The sequence below is a fragment of the Eriocheir sinensis genome, unplaced genomic scaffold, assembly GCF_024679095.1.
Source record: "Eriocheir sinensis breed Jianghai 21 unplaced genomic scaffold, ASM2467909v1 Scaffold1142, whole genome shotgun sequence".
NCBI lineage: Eukaryota > Metazoa > Arthropoda > Malacostraca > Decapoda > Varunidae > Eriocheir > Eriocheir sinensis.
The window spans coordinates 69,851-87,500 of NW_026110455.1; the positions used below are offsets into that span (position 1 = coordinate 69,851).

Below are 17,650 nucleotides of genomic sequence, written 5' to 3' on the forward strand. Positions count from 1 at the left end.
ACTTGATAACAGGAGACAAACAAACCCTGTACAGAACAACGAGGTAAACACACACACACGCACACACACACACACACACTCACCCACACACCCACACCCACACACACACACCCACACCCACACACACACCCACACCCACCCACACACACACATTAATCACGCGAGGCAGGTCTTCGGTGTTACCTGATTCATTATTGCGTTGACAGGATTCGAACCCGGATCTACGGTTCAGCATTTCGTTGTGTCTGGTTTTATTAGTCATTTATTTTCATTTTTCTTCATTTTTTTTTTTGTTTCTGGCTTTAACCCATCCGCTGCGATTGGCACGGATTTGGCCTTCACTGGTAGCCTGGTAACATATAGTCCCTGGTCTTTCTCTGCCTCTGTGGTGGATAGTGAAGTGTTTCCCATGTGGTATTGGTGTGCCGGATATCCCTTAACTGGTAGCCTGGTTACATATACTCCCAGGTCTTTCTCTGCCTCTGTGGTGGATAGTGAAGTGTTTCCCATGTGGTATTAGTGTGCTGGATATCCCTTCACTGGTATCCTGGTAACATATACTCTCAGGTCTTTCTCTGCCTCTGTGGTGGATAGTGAAGTGTTTCCCATGTGGTATTGGTGTGCTGGATATCCCTTCATTGGTATCCTGGCAACATATACTCACAGGTCTTTCTCTGCCTCTGTGGTGGATAGTGAAGTGTTTCCCATGTGGTATTGGTGTGCTGGATATCCTGTTCCAAGATGCATGGCTTTACATTTATCTTCATTGAATTGTAGCAGCCATTTTCTGTTCCATTTCTGTAGCTTGGTGAGGTCTTCTAGTAGGAAATTCACAGTCAAGAGGTTAATATTGTACGCCAGTCATTTGGGTTCATGTGGGTTGGGTTGATGCGAGAGGCGGAGGCGTCTGAGCACACCGACACACTGATCCACACAAAGCTCCCTGCTACGTGCCGGCCGCAACGTTGCAAGATTATCGTACTCAGGCTTTTATATTTGCTGATTTCCGAGCCAAAACTGTCTCCTCCACCCCAATAACGAGAGTCATTTGTAGTTATCATTGAAATGGTTAGTTGTTGGTGTTTTTTTGCAATAGTCATGGGTCAGAAACTGGTAAATACGATGTTCTGAGTACGATAATCAGGCAACGGTGGTGTCAGAAGTGACAGCCTGAGACGCGTGGCTATGAAACGCCTCTCGTCCCAGCCACCGACCCATTTTCTTAAACATTTCAGCGCCCAAGTACGCACATTTAACAAGGCTTTAGTAGGAGTCTTGAGCATGTGCAGAGATAGTTTTATGACCCTGGTAGTAGTCTGACCATTGCTCCGTGCCACTATGGTGAAAAAGCACTCCTAAAAACCCGACTGATCACCTTTCTGGCCTTTGGAAATAGTTGTGGGAGTCGGCAGCGTCTGGGAATACTGATCCAGCCTTCCTCGCCGTGCCTCCCTGTGCCTCACCGTGCCTCGCCGTGCCTCGCCGCTGCTGAAAGACGTCTCCTAATTTATATCTGTAACTCGGTCCGCTCTTCAGGCCCCGACAGTTACTGCGGGGACTCACTGACGAGCTGGAAAATAAAACCAAAGACTCTGAAACGAATCGCTCTCCGCTGCACCTCGGCGGGGACGGCTTCCTTTACACGAGTGAGAAGTTGTACGCTGAACGGCGGCGCGGAAAACACAATGGCCCGTATTTTCAAACCTTCTGGCGCCCAGGAGCATACATTTGGCAAGGCTTTCCTAGGAGTTTTGGGCATTTCCAGGGGTAATTTATGACCCTAGTGGTAGTGTGATCATTCCTCTGCGCCATGAATGTAACAAAACACTCATTAGACCTCGACTGATCTCCTCTTCAGCCTTTGGAAATTATTGATGTGCGAGGCGAAAGCGTCTAAGAATACTGACCAATGGCAGATACAGACGCGGAGAGGCGCTTAGCGGCGTGAGGGACGAGCCGCGGTGAATGGAGGAAAAGCTTAGAGCGTTCCTCCCGCCCTCGCCTGCGTCTGTCTCTTGTTCCGTCTCTCCTTCTCTTCCTCTTCGTCCCTTCTGTCCTTCCCCCCGTCTGTTAGCTCTTACGTCACTAACTCCGTCTGTCCTTTCCTTCTTCCTTCTTCCCTTCCTCCACCTCTTCCGTCACCGCCTGCTTCTGTCTCTTCTGGCCTCCCTCCTTCTCTCCCTCTTCGTCCCTCCTCTCCCTTCCTCCGTCTGTTAGCCCTTCTTTTCTCCGCCCTTTCTTTCCCTACCTCTCTTCCTCCAGCCCTCCCGTCACCACCTGCTTCTTTCCTTCCCTTCTCTCCCTTCCCTTCCTCTCCTTCCCTCCGTTTGTTACTCCTTACGTCACTAACTCCTTCCCTCTCTCTCTCTCCCTTCCTTCGTCTCTCCAGCCCTCCCGTGCTCATCTAGTTCTCTCTTTCCCTCCTCTGCCTCCCTCCCTCCCCCCTTCCCTCCGTCTGTTAGCTCTTACGTCACTATCTCCTGTCCTTTCCTCTCTCCCTCTCTTCCTCCCTCTCTCCAACCCTTCCTTTACCACTTGCTTCTTTCCTTCCCTTCTCTTTCTCCTTTTTTTCCTATCCTTCCTCCCTGCTTCTCTCCCTCCTTCCCTTCCTCCACCCTCTCGTTACCACCTGCCTCTTTCTTTCCCTTCATTCGTCAACCCTTCCGTCACTATAACTTCTCTCCGTCCCTCCTCTCCCTCCTTCCTTTCCCTCCCCTCTCTTCCTTCTTTCCTCCAGCTCCCTCCTCCGTCTTCTCCGCCTCGTTCTCCCTTGTCCTCGTGTCTCCGGAAGCCGCCTCCTCAAGAATCAGCCGCGCCATTGGACCAACGCGGAAAGCTCTTGTTTGTAAATGACGTCATCTACCTCGCTTGTGTATGTGTGTGTGTGTGTGTGTGTGTGTGTGTGTGTGTGTGTGTGTGTGTGTGTGTGTGTGTGTGTGTGTGTGTGTGTGTGTGTTCCTAACGTTAATATTTTTCCCACAGCAGAATTTTCTGTTTTTCTTTATTAACGGGCGACATTTTTTACCTTTTTTTTTTCCACGCCGCCAGAAAATATTATACTGACCTGCGAGGTTAGAATGTTATGTATGCCTTCATTTTTTTCAATATGTGGAAGCTACACTTATACTTTTTCTTTATGGAGTGGCTTTTTCTTTTTAGTAGTCGGCGCGTGGGCTAGGGAAATACTGGTAGGGGAATAGCATATAGTCGTAAATGTTGTAGTGGTAAACCTATCCCTCAGCTCCTACAAGACACACACAGCCTAAGCTCACCGTTTTACCAGCGGACGGGATGAAAGAATGAAGATGCTGGTTAACTCTTGCATAGTATTGTAGAGTAGTAACCTCTCAAGTATAGCATCAAAGTTCAGTAGTAAGTGGTGTAGTAGTAAGTCTTTCCCTCGGTTACTACAAGACACATCACCTCAGCTCACATGATTACCAGCGGACGGGATGGAAGAATACCCAAAAATTACGAAATTAGGGCGTATATTGCAACAGAGAAACCAGATGAGGTAGCCATCACAGAGACTTGGGCCAACTCTGCACATCTAGTATCCGAGCCACAAGAAAGGAGGAGTAATTTGCTACGTAAAAAGTACGCTCCCAGCCATAAAAATAGACAAACAGGATGCAGAGAATTACGATTCCGTCTATGTGGAAATAACCGCGAATAATAAGAAACTAACACTTGCGACTTGCGGCCTCCAAAACAACAGGCAGCAGACGACACTGCCCTGTACGAAGAGCTTCACTCTAACACAAATCAAAGAAGCAATGATAACTGGGGACTTTAATTGCCCTAACATTGACTGGGGAGAATTTACTGGAGATCAAGAGGGTAACTGGCTTATAGAAATGGTGGAGGATTCGTTCCTCACTCAAGTCGTAACTCAACCGACAAGAGAAAACAATCTGCTGGATCTGGTACTAGTAAGTAACCCCGACCTCACTCGCGACTGTGAAGTTGGTGAGAAAATTACTGGTTGCGATCACCACTTAATCCGTTTCAATGTCAACATAAGTCACAAACTCGTAGACAATCCGTCAGTGATACCAGACTACAAAAAAGCAAATTTCAACCTAGCCCGTGAGCTGCTTCCCCCTGCGACCTTGAACCCACTTAACAACGTGTGGAACGACTTCAAAGATAAGCTTTGGGGGTAGAAAAGGCTACAGTGCCTACGAAATCCAGGCGAGTAAATGGTGCCGTAGATCCACCGTGGATGACCAGAGAAATAAAAAGGGTAGTAAACCTTAAAAAAAAAGGAATTATAATCTAATGAAAGAGAATGACACGACCGAAGCCCGTACACAGTACCACACCAGCCTCAGAGCTCGTCGCACCCTTATTCGGAGTAGTAAACGCAACTGTGAATAACAAATAGCGCGCGACATCAAGACTTCACATACATCAAATTGAAAAGAAAGTAAAATCCAATATTGGTTCCCTGACAGACGAGACTGGATCTGTAACTCTGAACAGTAAACAGATGGCCAGAATCCTCAACAGTAACTTCGCATCCGTATTCACAGTCGAGGACATCGAAACCATTCCCGAGGGCACTGACCCGCCGAGGGGGATCACGCCGCTAGAAATTGACGCAATATGCGACCAAGAAGTGAAAAAGTACTTGGACAAACTGGACACGAACAAGTCAACGGGACCCGATAGTTTGTCCGCGCGGTTATGAAAAGAGCTTAAACAACAAATACTTCAACCACTCACTAACATAATTATTCAACCGGTCAGTTCAATTGAACAAGGTCCCGGAAGACTGGAAGATGGCAAACGTAACACCGATTTTCAAAAAAGGAGACAAAAGCGTTGCATTAAACTACAGGCCCATAAGTTTGACGTCAGTGGCACGAAAAATACTCGAAAAGATTATTAGAGACAAACTTGTTAAGTTTCTCGAAGACAATAATATAATCTCCGACACCCAGCATGGTTTCAGAAACAAGCGCTCCTGCCTAACAAATTTATTAGACTTCTTCCAAGGTATATATAAGAACTGGGATGCCCACATCCCCAGTGATGTTATATGCCTGGACTTTCAGAAAGCCTTCGACAAGGTACCGCACGAGTGACTCCTTAAGAAACTGCACTCGGCGGGCATTGGAGCCAATCTGATCGCGTGGATAAGAGATTGGCTCACCAGCAGAAAACAACGAGTACTACTCAACGGACAGCCTTCCGATTGGCTTCCAGTCACTAGTGGAGTGACTCAAGGGTCAGTGCTGGGACCCATTCTCTTCATGATATATATCAATGACCTAGAATCAGGACTGAAATCCACAATATCCAAATTTGCTTATGACACCAAGGTGGGTGGAAAGGCCCTCACAAAGACCGACTGCGAAATCATTCAGAAAGACCTCAATCACATTATCGAATGGTCGGAAAATTGGCAAATGTCCTTCAATGTTGACAAATGTAAAGTCATCCACATTGGGTCCAGAAATAATAACCACACATACATCATGAATGTGAAACCTCTGCAGGCGATGCAGGAGGAAAATGATCTTGAGTCACTATCAGCAGTGGCCTGAAACACGCGAATCACTGTAAAAAAGCATATAACAAAGCCAACACTATGCTCGGGTTCTTAGCGAGGAACTTCGAGTGTAAAACGCCAGACGTGATGCTGTCCTTGTATAACTCCATGGTAAGACCGCGCCTCGAGTAGGCAGTACAGTTCTGGTCTCCTAATTACAGAAAAGACATTGTTTTACTGGAAAGGATTCAACGACGCGCCACGAAGATGATTCCAACCTTAAGGGCCCAACCGTACGAGGAACGACTCAAGCGACTCAATCTCTTTACTTTGGAGAAAAGACGCCTACGAGGAGATATGATTCAAGTCTTCAAGTACCTGAAAAGTTCAATAACGTCGATTACTCCAATTTCTTTCAACTGCAAACCACCTCAAGAACTAGAAATAACGGTTTACCCATTCAGTCGAGTCGATGTAACACAGACATTGGAAGGAGTTTCTTTTCAAACCGAGTCATCCGCCACTGGAACAATCTTCCTTCAGAAGTAGTAAATGCGAATACCATCAACTCCTTCAAATATAGAATCGACCGTCATTTCGCTGCGTCGGGAGTAGAGTAAACTGAATATCGAGGTGCTTTCATCTGCTCCTCAATATCGAGGTGATTTCATCTGCTCCTCAATATCGAGTTGCTTTCATCTGCTCTTCAAGCCCCAAGTGGCTGTCGAGCAGATTAAATCACCCAAGTGGGCGACCTCGTAATGAGCCAATAGGCTTTCTGTTGCCTGCATTTCATGTTTCCTCCTCTTCCTCCTCCTCCTACTCCACTCTTTCTTCCTCCCTCTTCTTTCACTCACGGCTGTTTTCCTCACTTTTCCCTGGTGTCCTCCCTTTTCTTTCCTTCCTTCATTTCTTTCCCTCCAGTTCGTGTACACGCGCGCTCACAGTTTTTTAGGGCAGGCGGCGTGCTTATGAAGGCTGTCAAATATAAGGAAGCCTGTGATCTCGAGTTAAAAAATGAGGAGCGGGAAAAGGGTAGGTAGAAAGACAAGGAGGAGGAGGTGGAATACACAGGAATGCATAGGAAGAACAGACACCAGAAGACCTGTCGGTCTATGAGGAGGGTGTCTGTTTGTTGGACTGCTCACGATGGGGTGAGATGTAGTTTCAGGGTTACCGGTAGAGGCTTGATCTTCGTTTACCTTCGGTACAGGGGTACGCCCAGTATCCTGTTAACTTTACTGTTCCCACACCTCACTGCCTGAAACATATGAAAAAGGGTCAGTAAAATCTTATATCCCTGAAATACTTATCCAATGAAGACTTGAAGCTATTAATACTCTGTGCGCTAGCTACTGGCGGTGGGAGTCTATTCCAGTGATCGACGACTCTATTATTGAAATAACTTCTGCGCGCCAATGTGTTACATCGGTTTCCCTTTAACTTCATACCGTTGCTGCGTGTTATTGTGTTGGTGTCTCTCTGAAATAGACTGTCTGGGTTAATGTTTTCGAATCTATTAAGGATTTTGAACACTTAAATTAAGTCCCCTCCTACTCTTCGCTTCTTTAAAGAAAACATATCTAAACGCTTTAAACGCTCGTCATACGTCAAGTTACGGAGCGCGGGAATTTGCTTGGTTGCTCGTCGCTGTATCCTTTCTAGCAAACTTGATCTTTTATATAATTCGGTGACCAGAACTGAACGGCGTATTCTAGGTGTGGTCTTACAAATGCTAAATATAATCTCTTCATAAGTTCGGGTGATTTATAATCAAAGTTTCTTGAAATTAATCCTAGCTTCATATTGGCTTTTTTTACTAGCCGCAGAACATTGATCACTCATTTTAATAGTGTTACTGATAATGACACCAAGATCTTTTTCTTGTTTTACTTCGCTGAGCTCATGTCCTTGAAGCTGATATTTAAAGTTAGGATTACTTTACATTTATCTACGTTGAAACACATTTGCCATTTTTCGCTCCAATCGGAAAGTCTTATTAAGTCTGATTGAATGATCTCGCAATTTTTACTGTTCGTTACCGTACCTCCTAATTTGGTGTCGTCGGCGAATTTGGCTACTTTTGACAGGATATCAGTCTCTAAATCGTTCACGTAAACTATGAATAGTGTTGGCCCCAGGACCGAACCTTGTGGCACGCTACTGGTTACGGGTTGCCAGTCGGATGCTTCACCATTAAGAACTACACGCAGTTCTCTGTCGGTGAGCCAGTCATGAATCCACACACACAGATGGTCACTAATAGTGGGGGAACGCATTTTTGAAATAAGCCTAACGTGGGGAACTTTATCAAACGCCTTCTGAAAGTCCAGGTAAATTACGTCATATGGGGCTCGGGCGTCCCAACTTGAGTAAACGTCGTTGAAAAAAGTTAATAAGTTGGTAAGGCAAGATCGATTACTACGAAATCCATGCTGATTATCAGTTATCAAATCATTTGTTTCTAGGAAAGTGATCATTTTATCCCTGATTATTTTTTCGAATAATCCAATTAGGACGGACGTAAGGCTGATAGGACGATAATTACTGGCTTGTTTTTTATCTCCTTTTTTAAATATGGGGGTAACATTGGCCTCTTTCCACTCTAGAGGCAGACTAGCCTGTGCTAATGATTTGTTGAACATTAACGTTTTGGGTAATTCTAGTTTTTGACTACATTCTCTTAACATGCGAGGAGATAAATTGTCGGGGCCCGGAGATTTATTTAAATCTATTTTTTGCAGGTACGCACGCACTTCACTGATATCAATTTCGGTCAACGCAAGCGTATGTTCTTCAGGACCTTGAAAATAGTCCTTGGGGCTGGGGTCGATGTCACGTTCTCTTTTGTGAATACGCTACTAAAGGTTGAATTTAGGACCGATGCCATGCCTTTGTCATCATTAATCGTGTCGCCATTTACTAATAGTGGGCCGATATATTTTTTTACAGTTTTTTTCCTTCTTATGTAACTGAAAAATAATCTGGGATTTTTCTTCGCATCAAGTGATATTTTCATCTTATACTAGCGTTTCTGTTTTCTGATTTTCCTTTCGCACTCTCTCTTGATATTGATATAATTAGTATGATCCTGTGAAGTGTGTGACACTTTATATTTCTTATACAGTTTTCTTTTTTCGAGGATGATTTTCTGCAGGTAATTAGTCATCCATAACGGCTTTTGATTCTCTGTCCTTCGTGGCTTGAGTGGGACGAATTTATTTACGCTCGCTGTGACTTGTGCAGTAAAACGATTATACCTTTCTTGAACGCTGACGTTATTTAGCAAATGATTCCAATTTACTGAAACCAATTCTTTTCTTAGGTCCGTAAACTTTGTTTTACTATAGTTAGGCATTAGGAGTGAGTTTTCTCGTGCTTTTGTTTCAATATTTAGAACGCATCTGATTATGTTGTGGTCACTGCTTACAAATTGCTCGCCGACCTCACAGGCGGTTATGAGGTGGCTGTCGGTCGTGAAGGCTAAATCCAGAGTGTTATTTCCTCGCGTCGGCGCGGTAACTGTTTGATAAAGAAATGTATCTTGCGCAAAATTTATTCTGTCCTGTCGGCAGAGAGTGCAGACCAGTTAACAGAGGGGTTATTGAAGTCGCCGCATATTATTGCATTTCTGTTTCTGATAATTTTATTTATCTCTGCGTAGAGATTTCCATCAATGTCTTCATTTGATTTAGGAGGTCGGTAAATTACGCCAAGAACATACTTTTCATTATTGATCGTCGCTTGTACATACAATGAATCATAAGCCTCTGTTTCGGTTGTGTTAAGCTGAATGACTTCTAAATTACTTTTAGCATATATTATTACACCTCCACCTTTTTTGTGTAGACGACACTTAGCAAACGCGTTGTAACCATTGATAGCTACTTCACTTAACTGATGCTTGTCACGCGTATTTAGCCATGTTTCTGTGATCAAAATGAAGTCGGGTTCTTCAGTAATTGCATGTCTTATCAAGTGGCTACGCTTCTGAATAATGCTACGGGCATTTACATTGAAGATGTTTAATTTATTCGCCGAGTGTGCGCCATATATCAACTGTCGTTTCACTGGAATAGTGCGTCACATCCGACTATCTACAACTACCTCTACCTCACCACCCACCTGTGTGGCTGTTGACCTGGCCACTTCTGCACCATAAACCTAAAGAAAACACATTTGACAGGCTTTCGTAGGTGTTTGGGACATGTCCAAGGGTGGTTATATGACCCTGGTGGTAGTTTGACCCTTCTTCTGCACCATAAACCTAAGGAAACACACATTTGACAAGGTTTTCGTAGGAGTTGTGGGCATTTCCACGGGTATAGTTTTATCATCCTGGTGGTAGTCTGACCCTTCTGCACCATGAACCTAAAGAAACAGTCATTTGACAAGGCTTTCGTAGGAGCTGTGGGCATTTCGAAATGTAGTTTTATGACCCTGGTGTAGTTTGACCCTTCTTCTGTACCATGACCCTAAAAAACACTCATTAGAAATTTAGAACCCGACTGATTTCCTTTTTGGCCTTTGGAAATCGTTGATGTGAGAGGTGGAAGCGTCTGGCAATACCGACCTGAGGCTGCCGCTGTGTGTGTGTGTGTGTGTGTGTGTGTGTGTGTGTCCCGCTATGGCCCACACCAGCTACATATTACTTGCTTCCCTCTGCACTACATGTTGAGTCTGTCCTATTTCCCGTCCACCTCTGTCCACTAGACTTTTCGTACTGTGACATATTTTCTGATTAAACATTACCCTCCCTAGTGTGCTATTTGGCTGCCTTTTGATCGTACTAAGAGTGGGGTGTCAATTGTACCCGGTCCGTGATTAACACTGTCCGCTTTCCGTTTTCTTTCCGTTTAACAGTTAGTAGAATTTGCCTCATGTCGTCGGTAGTTCCATAGACATTTGTGATTTTTTTTTGTTTTGTTTTTGTTCTGTTTCTGGGCTATTAATCACGATTTATTTTTTATTTCCCTTCTTGTTTTCTTTCCGTTTAACAGTCAGTAGAATTTGCCTACTGTCGTCGGCAGTTCTATAGACATTTGTGATTTACTGCCGTGTATTTTTGTTCTGTTTCTGGGCTATTAATCACGTTTTTTTCCTTTCTCTTTTCGTTTTCTTGCACTTTAACTGTTAACAGAATATGCCTCTCGTCGTAGGTCGTTCTGTAGACATTTGTAATATATTTGTTTGTTTTTTCTCTTATCGGGTTCCTTTTCGTAATAACCCCATTTTCTTCGACACTAAATATTATTTTCCACTAACAGTATCCTTCCTGGCAGTCACTGCTCGTGCCGTGGACATTTATAACTTTTTCTGTAATCTTGATCTGTTCCTGTGCCCTTTTGCATTAATCACATTTTTTCGATACTTTATTATTTCCACTTCAATAATTTCCTCCCTGGCAGTCACTCGCTCGTGCTGCTAACATATATAACTTTTTCCCTGGTGAATGAAGGTTCATCGTGTGTTCAAACTTGCTTCTCGGGTACACTTCCCTAACACACTCGAGGACGTCCCTGGTGATGCCTCGGTCCCGCCTTCCACGCCCCTCGCTGCCACCAACGCTCTCTGGGTCATGTTCTTAAACCTTTCGTCGCCCAAGGACATACACTTAACAAGGCTTTCGTGGGATTTGTGGGCATTTCAGGGGTAGCTTTATGACCCTGGTGGTAGTTTGATTAAGTTTCTGCACCATGAGCGTGAGGAAACTGTCTTTTTGGCCTCTTTAGATATGACTTATGTAAAGGAAGGAACGTGGTGGTGGTGGTGGTTGTGGTGGTTAGTATTGTGTTGGTTGTTTGTTTTCTTGTTTTCCTTTTTTGTATTCTTTATCTTCTTTTTCTTGTTCTTGTTGTTCTTGTTTTGTTGTGGTTCTTGTACTTTTTTTTCTTTCCATTTGTATTTTCCTTCGTTTTCTTTTATTTTTTTCTTTTCTTTATATTTTCTTTTATCACCTCACAACTCATCTCCGAGCTTTCGTTTCTGGCTCCCCGTCCGGCGTCATAATAACACACACACACACACACACACACACACACACACACACACACACAAGGCTTTTTCTCCCCGTGCTTGCCGTCCTTTCTTGCATGTAAGTCGTGTGTGTTTGTCGAGGCGCGGCGCTGTGGGTTTGGCTTGTGCTCGCGGACCGCTCAAGTGGCCGCGAGGAGGTGGTGGTGATGAAGGTGATGTGTATTTTGTTGTGGTTTTATTGTACTGATGATGATGGTAGAGGTAGATATGTATTTATTGTATGTGTGTGTGTGTGTGTGTGTGTGTGTGTGTGTGTGTCTGGGTGGTTGGGGTAGATACAGTCACACACACACACACACACACACACACACACACACACACACACAGACACACACACACACACACTCTCTCTCTCTCTCTCTCTCTCTCTCTCTCTCTCTCTCTCTCTCTCTCTCTTCCCCTCCTCCCTCCCTCTCTCTCCTCTCCCTCTGCAGGCATCTCATTCATAGGTAAAACAAAGTAATTTATCTTCATTTCTTTCCACAGGTACGTTGCGCAGCCTCGGGTAACCTGTTGCAGTCCTTGGGCATGCCGTGTGTGTGTCGGGTTACTACAGGGCGGAACGTGAGTGTGTCGTGGCATGTGTTGTGTGCGGGACTGCTCCTGGCTTCTTCTGGGAATGGTTAGGTTATGGTAAGGTTAGAGAGATAGATCGATGGATAGATACAAAGCTGGTTTAATAGGTAATATAGACAGATATACAGGCTAAGTAATTATATATAGATTTACATAGATTTACATAGATTTACATAGAAAATCAGACCACACAGACCCCATGGTCCAGACTTAGTGGTCTGTCCTTAAACCTAAGTGATTTTACATTAATCAGAAGACTCCAAAACGTTGCATTTCTACTCTAGTTCATATTAAGTTGAAGGAAGTGACGGTCGAGCTTATTTTTGAAGGAGTCAATCGTGTTACACTGGACCACTGATGGTGGAAGCTTATTCCATTCTCGCACTACAACGTTGGTGAAGAAAAATTTGGTGCAGTCTGAATTTACTTGTTTACATCTGAGTTTTACGCCATTGTTCCTCGTGCGCAAAGTGTCATCGATCATAAACAATGTTGATCTGTCTACATTCGTGAAACCATTAAGTATTTTAAAACATTCGATCAGTTTTCCTCGGAGGCGACGTTTCTCAAGAGAGAACATGTTAAGGGTAGAAAGCCTTTCTTCGTAGGATTTGTTGCGCAAGGAAGGGATCATTTTCGTTGCCCGACGCTGAACACCTTCTAATTTAGCAATATCCTTTGCATGGTGGGGAGACCAAAACTGTACCGCATATTCCAAGTGGGGTCTGACTAAACTGTTGTAGAGCGGGAGTATTACATCTTTATTCTTGAATACAAAGTTTCTTTTAATGAAGCCCAACATTCTGTTCGCTTTATTTGCTGCATCGATGCATTGCTGTGAGAATTTGAGGTTTGACGCGATTTTGACCCCAAGTCCTTGACGCATTGAACGCTTTTGAGTTTAACGCCGCGCATTTCGTATTCGAACTTCTTATTCCTCGTTCCAACTTGAAGGACCTGGCACTTGTCTACGTTAAAGGGCATCTCCCATCTATCCGACCAAGCTGAAATTTTGTGCAAATCCTCTTGGAAGCTTTGCCTGTCTTCGTCAGTCAGAACCGAGTTACCAATCTTTGTGTCGTCTGCAAATTTACTAATGCGGTTATTGAGTCCAACATCCACGTCGTTGATGTAAATAATGAAGAGCACTGGGCCAAGAACCGAGCCCTGAGGGACGCCACTAGTGACAGGCGCCCACTCTGAGTTAAATCCGTCAATCACTACTCTTTGTTGTCTGTTGCTCAACCAATTCGTGATCCATTGGTTTACTTGACCGTCAATACCTATTTGCTTTAATTTGTAAAGTAATTTATGATGCGGGACTTTATCAAACGCTTTCTGGAAATCAAGATAGACTACGTCCAGTGATTTGGTTACGTCATAAACAGTGAAGAGGTCGTTATAAAAGGTTAATAGGTTTGATAGGCAGGATCTTTTGTTTCGGAAGCCATGTTGTGAGTCCCCAATCAATGAGTGGCTTTCAAGGTAACTCACAATTTTGTCTCTAATTATGCCCTCAAGTAGCTTACCTACAACCGAAGTTAGACTAATGGGCCTGTAATTACCTGGTACTTTTTTGTCTCCTTTCTTAAAAATCGGTGTCACGTTAGCCTTTTTCCAATCTGAAGGGACGATGCCTTGTCGCAAGGACATATTGAATACGGTTGTGAGGGAGGAGAGTATTTCGCTCTTTGTTTCTTTCAGCAGAGTTGGATATACTTTGTCAGGTCCAGGACTTTTATTTGTTTTAAGTGATTTGAGGGCTGTAAGGACTTCATCGGGTTTTATTTCAAAGTTAGACAATGCATGCTCGGGATTTACATTAGTACTGGTGTTGGTGGTGGTGGCGGGAGGACTGTTATTATTAAACACCGAGGAAAAGTAATTGTTTAATAGGTTTGCAACGTGTTGGCTGTCAGTCACTAGTGCACCGTCGCTGTTTGTTAAAGGTCCAATTCCACTTCTGATAGATAAGTAGACAGAGATAGCGTGAAATATATAAATAGATAGATAGATAGATAGACATAAGATACAGATAGATATAGAGATAGATAATAAATAAATAGATATAGACAGATAGATATAAGAGTGTGTATGTTTGTTGGTTTGTTAGTATCTGTGTATGTGTGTTGGGGGGGGCGGGGGTAGGAATTTTCCCGGCATCATTAGTATAATTATATTCATCAAAGCGCCTCATAAACAATATTTATTTATACTACTTTAACTCGTTAAAAAAATTATAGGTATTTTTCATCGGGTTTCCATTATTCAAAGTTTCCCCAAAACAATTCTGGATTAATTTATTAGTACGTGCTCATTAGCCTTTATTTTTCGACCTGTTCTGCCTTGTGTTGCTAGCTGTGGCCTTCTGTCTGTTAGCGCCTCTGCTGTCGTCTATAAGAAGACATTTGTCTGAATTCTCAGACGCTTTCGGCTCTCACAGCGTCTAATTCTCAAGGCCACAAAGGAGATTAGTCGGGTTCTCATGTATGTGTTTCTTACTCATCGTGCAGAAGCCTTGTCCATCTATCATTAGGCTCGCTGAACTACCCATGGAAATACTAACACTGTCTCAATCAAAGCCTTATCAAATGTGGATGTGTAAGCCAAGAAAGGTTTTAGAATGTGTCTTTTCCACGTTCATGGTCAAACTGTCATTAGGATCGTAAACTAAACATGGAAATACTAACACAACCTATATCAAAGCCTTATCAAGTGTGGGTGTGCCCTGAAAGGTTTGATAATGTGTCATTTTCACACTCATGGCGCAGAGGCCTTGTGAAACTATCACTAAGCTCATAAAATTAACCATAGAAATACCAACACAGACTCTACCAAAGCCTTATCAAGTGTGGGTGTGTAGGCCCTGAAAGGTTTGAGAACACGGCCGTAGCTGGAGAGACTCAGAATCCCTATAGGTAAGCAGACTGTCATGATCTGGGTATCTCGTTCTCTGCCTCATGGCGCTGTTTTCAATTCATAAAAGTTTCAAGAGACGAAAGAGTCTGAATTGCTTGCGAAGTTTTCCCTACGTTCAATTTGACCTTCCTTTGATGCAAGGAAAACATATATAAATAAAGGCAGTGAGGCGCATTCTTTCCTTTCCTAAGTCTCTGTATACACAAGGTCTTCGTTACAAAGAGGCGGAGCGACGTGGGTTTCAGATTTGAGACTCGATAGATTGCCACTTTTGCTACACTGTTGTTGCTTTTCCCTCATGCTAAGAACTCCAGTGGAAAACATTTATCTTCTCCCACAAAACAGTCCATGCATAACCCAGCAACTTCTCCGAGAGGAATTTTGAAACAGGCGAAGTCAGATGCCGACACGTTAAGAATACGGCTTGAATCAGAGACGCGCACTCAGGGTCACGACGCTAAGAACAGACCGTCAACAAGTGCCTGTAGGGAATCCAGTAGCATATATAGAAGACCTTAGATCCGTGTTTATAGTCGTGTTTATATTTCCGTCCGAACATATCAGGTAAATTTGACGTTGCAGTAATAGGATGTGAGTGACGCGCAATGCATTTCAAGCGTTGTGTTATTTGTTGACGTGTTTTTGATGCAGACGTAAATGACTCGCGCCTTTTATGTGTTTTGGTTCGTGCAGTGAAAATGACGCAATACGAGCAGTCTTTGTTTAATTGGTGGACTTTCTCTCTCTCTCTCTCTCTCTCTCTCTCTCTCTCTCTCTCTCTCTCTCTCTCTCTCTCTCACACACACACACACACACACACACACACGCGCGCGCACACACACACACACACACACACACACACACGCACGCACGCACGCACGCTAAGTTAAATAGATAGTTTGATAGCTAGTTAAGCAGTTAGAGTCATTTAGTTAATTTTACTATATTCTGTATTTATTTATTTATTTATTTATATTATTTTGTTTATTTATTTATATTTTATTTTGTTATTTTGTTTTTTCTTTTTCCTTTTCTTTCTTTTCTTTTTTCTATTTGTTTTCTTTTCTTTTCTTTTCTTTCTTTTTTCCTTTGGATTTTCTTGCTGTTGGTTTTCTTTTTGATGTTTTGGTGTTCTTTTTCCTATCATCCTTTTGTTGATGTTCGTTGGTCTGGGTGAGCCGCTTTCCTCCCAGAAGAGACCCACCCATAATTTTGGAGATGTTGTTAGGGCCGAAAGGTGGATGATGTTTGTTTTATTTTCTTTTCTTGATGTCGTGTTTTTCGTTCTTCTTATTGCATTTGTTTTCTTTTTCGATGTTTTCCTGTTCTTTTTCTTTTTACTTCTTTTTGATGTTTTTTTTGTTATTTTTTTCCTATCTTCCTTTGTTGATGTTCCTTGGTCTGATGAGCCGCTTTCTCCCAGAAGAGACCCATCCATAATTTTGGTGATGTTGTTTAAATGAAAGGTGGATGATGTTTCTTTGTATTTCTCTTTTCTCGATGTTGCTCATTTATTTCTGTTGCTTTTCTTTTTCGATGTTTTTCTGTTCTTTTTCCATATTTTTGGGTGTTCTTTTCTATATCATCCCTTGTTGATGTTCTTTGGTCTTGGTGAGCCGCTTTCTCCCCAGAAGAGACCCACCCATAATTTTGGTGATGTTAGTCAGGGCCGGAAGGTGGATGATGTTTGTTATATTTTTCTTTCCTTGATGTGTTTTTCTTTGTTTTTTTTATGTTCATTTATTCATATCATCCTTTTGTTGATGTTCTTTGGTCTGGATGAGCCGCTTTCTCCCAGAAGAGACCCACCCATAATTTTGGCGATGTTAGGGCCTAAAGGTGGATGATCTTTTATTTCTTTTCTTGATGTTTCGTTTCTGTATTTTCCATTTTCTGGTGTTCCTTTTTATTTTCCTTTTTTCGGTGTTCCATCGTGGATTGTCTCGACAGTATAACGAGCGTTTATTGTTCGGAGTTTGCTCTAGGTGTATTGCCTACCACGGCTGACGAGCTCCACCTGCCCGGGTTTATTGTTAGAGTTTGCTCTCCTAGGCAGATTGCCTACCACGGCTGACGACTCCACCTGCCCGGGTTTATTGTTCGAGTTTGCTCTCCTAGGCAGATTGCCTACCACGGCTGACGACCTCCACCTGCCCGGGTTTATTGTTCGGAGTTTGCTCTCCAGGCAGATTGCCTACCACGGCTGACGAGCTCCACCTGCCCGGGTTTGTTGTTCGGAGTTTGCTCTCCTAGGTGTATTGCCTACCACGGCTGACGAGCTCCACCTGCCCGGGTTTGTTGTTCGGAGTTTGCTCTCCTAGGTGTATTGCCTACCACGGCTAACGAGCAACACCTGCCCGGGTTTGTTGTTCGGAGTTTGATCTCCTACGTGAATTGCTCCCACGGCTAACGAGCTCCACCTGCCCGGGTTTGTTGTTCGGAGTTTGCTCTCCTAGGTGAATTGCCTACCACGGCTAACGAGCCTCACCTGCCCGGGTTTGTTTAGAGTTTGCTCTCCTAGGTGAATTGCCTACCACGGCTAACGAGCCTCACCTGCCCGGGTTTGTTGTTCGGAGTTTGCTCTCCTAGGTGAATTGCCTCCCACGGCTAACGAGCTCCACC

The 17,650-nt window shown here is 43.6% G+C and overlaps 1 long non-coding RNA gene across 1 annotated transcript in view; it reads right to left on the reverse strand.

Annotated features, from left to right (window-relative positions):
• Positions 1 to 17,183: 17,183 nt before the first annotated feature.
• LOC126989381 (uncharacterized) overlaps positions 17,184 to 17,650 on the reverse strand; it is a 791-nt gene continuing 324 nt past the window's right edge. Inside the window, exons 2-3 of the long non-coding RNA XR_007743241.1 lie at positions 17,582 to 17,650; positions 17,184 to 17,313 (exon numbers count right to left, since the gene is read on the reverse strand). The exon at positions 17,582 to 17,650 is cut by the window's right edge and continues 135 nt beyond it. This is a non-coding gene — a long non-coding RNA (uncharacterized LOC126989381). The remainder of the gene's footprint in view (positions 17,314 to 17,581) is intronic.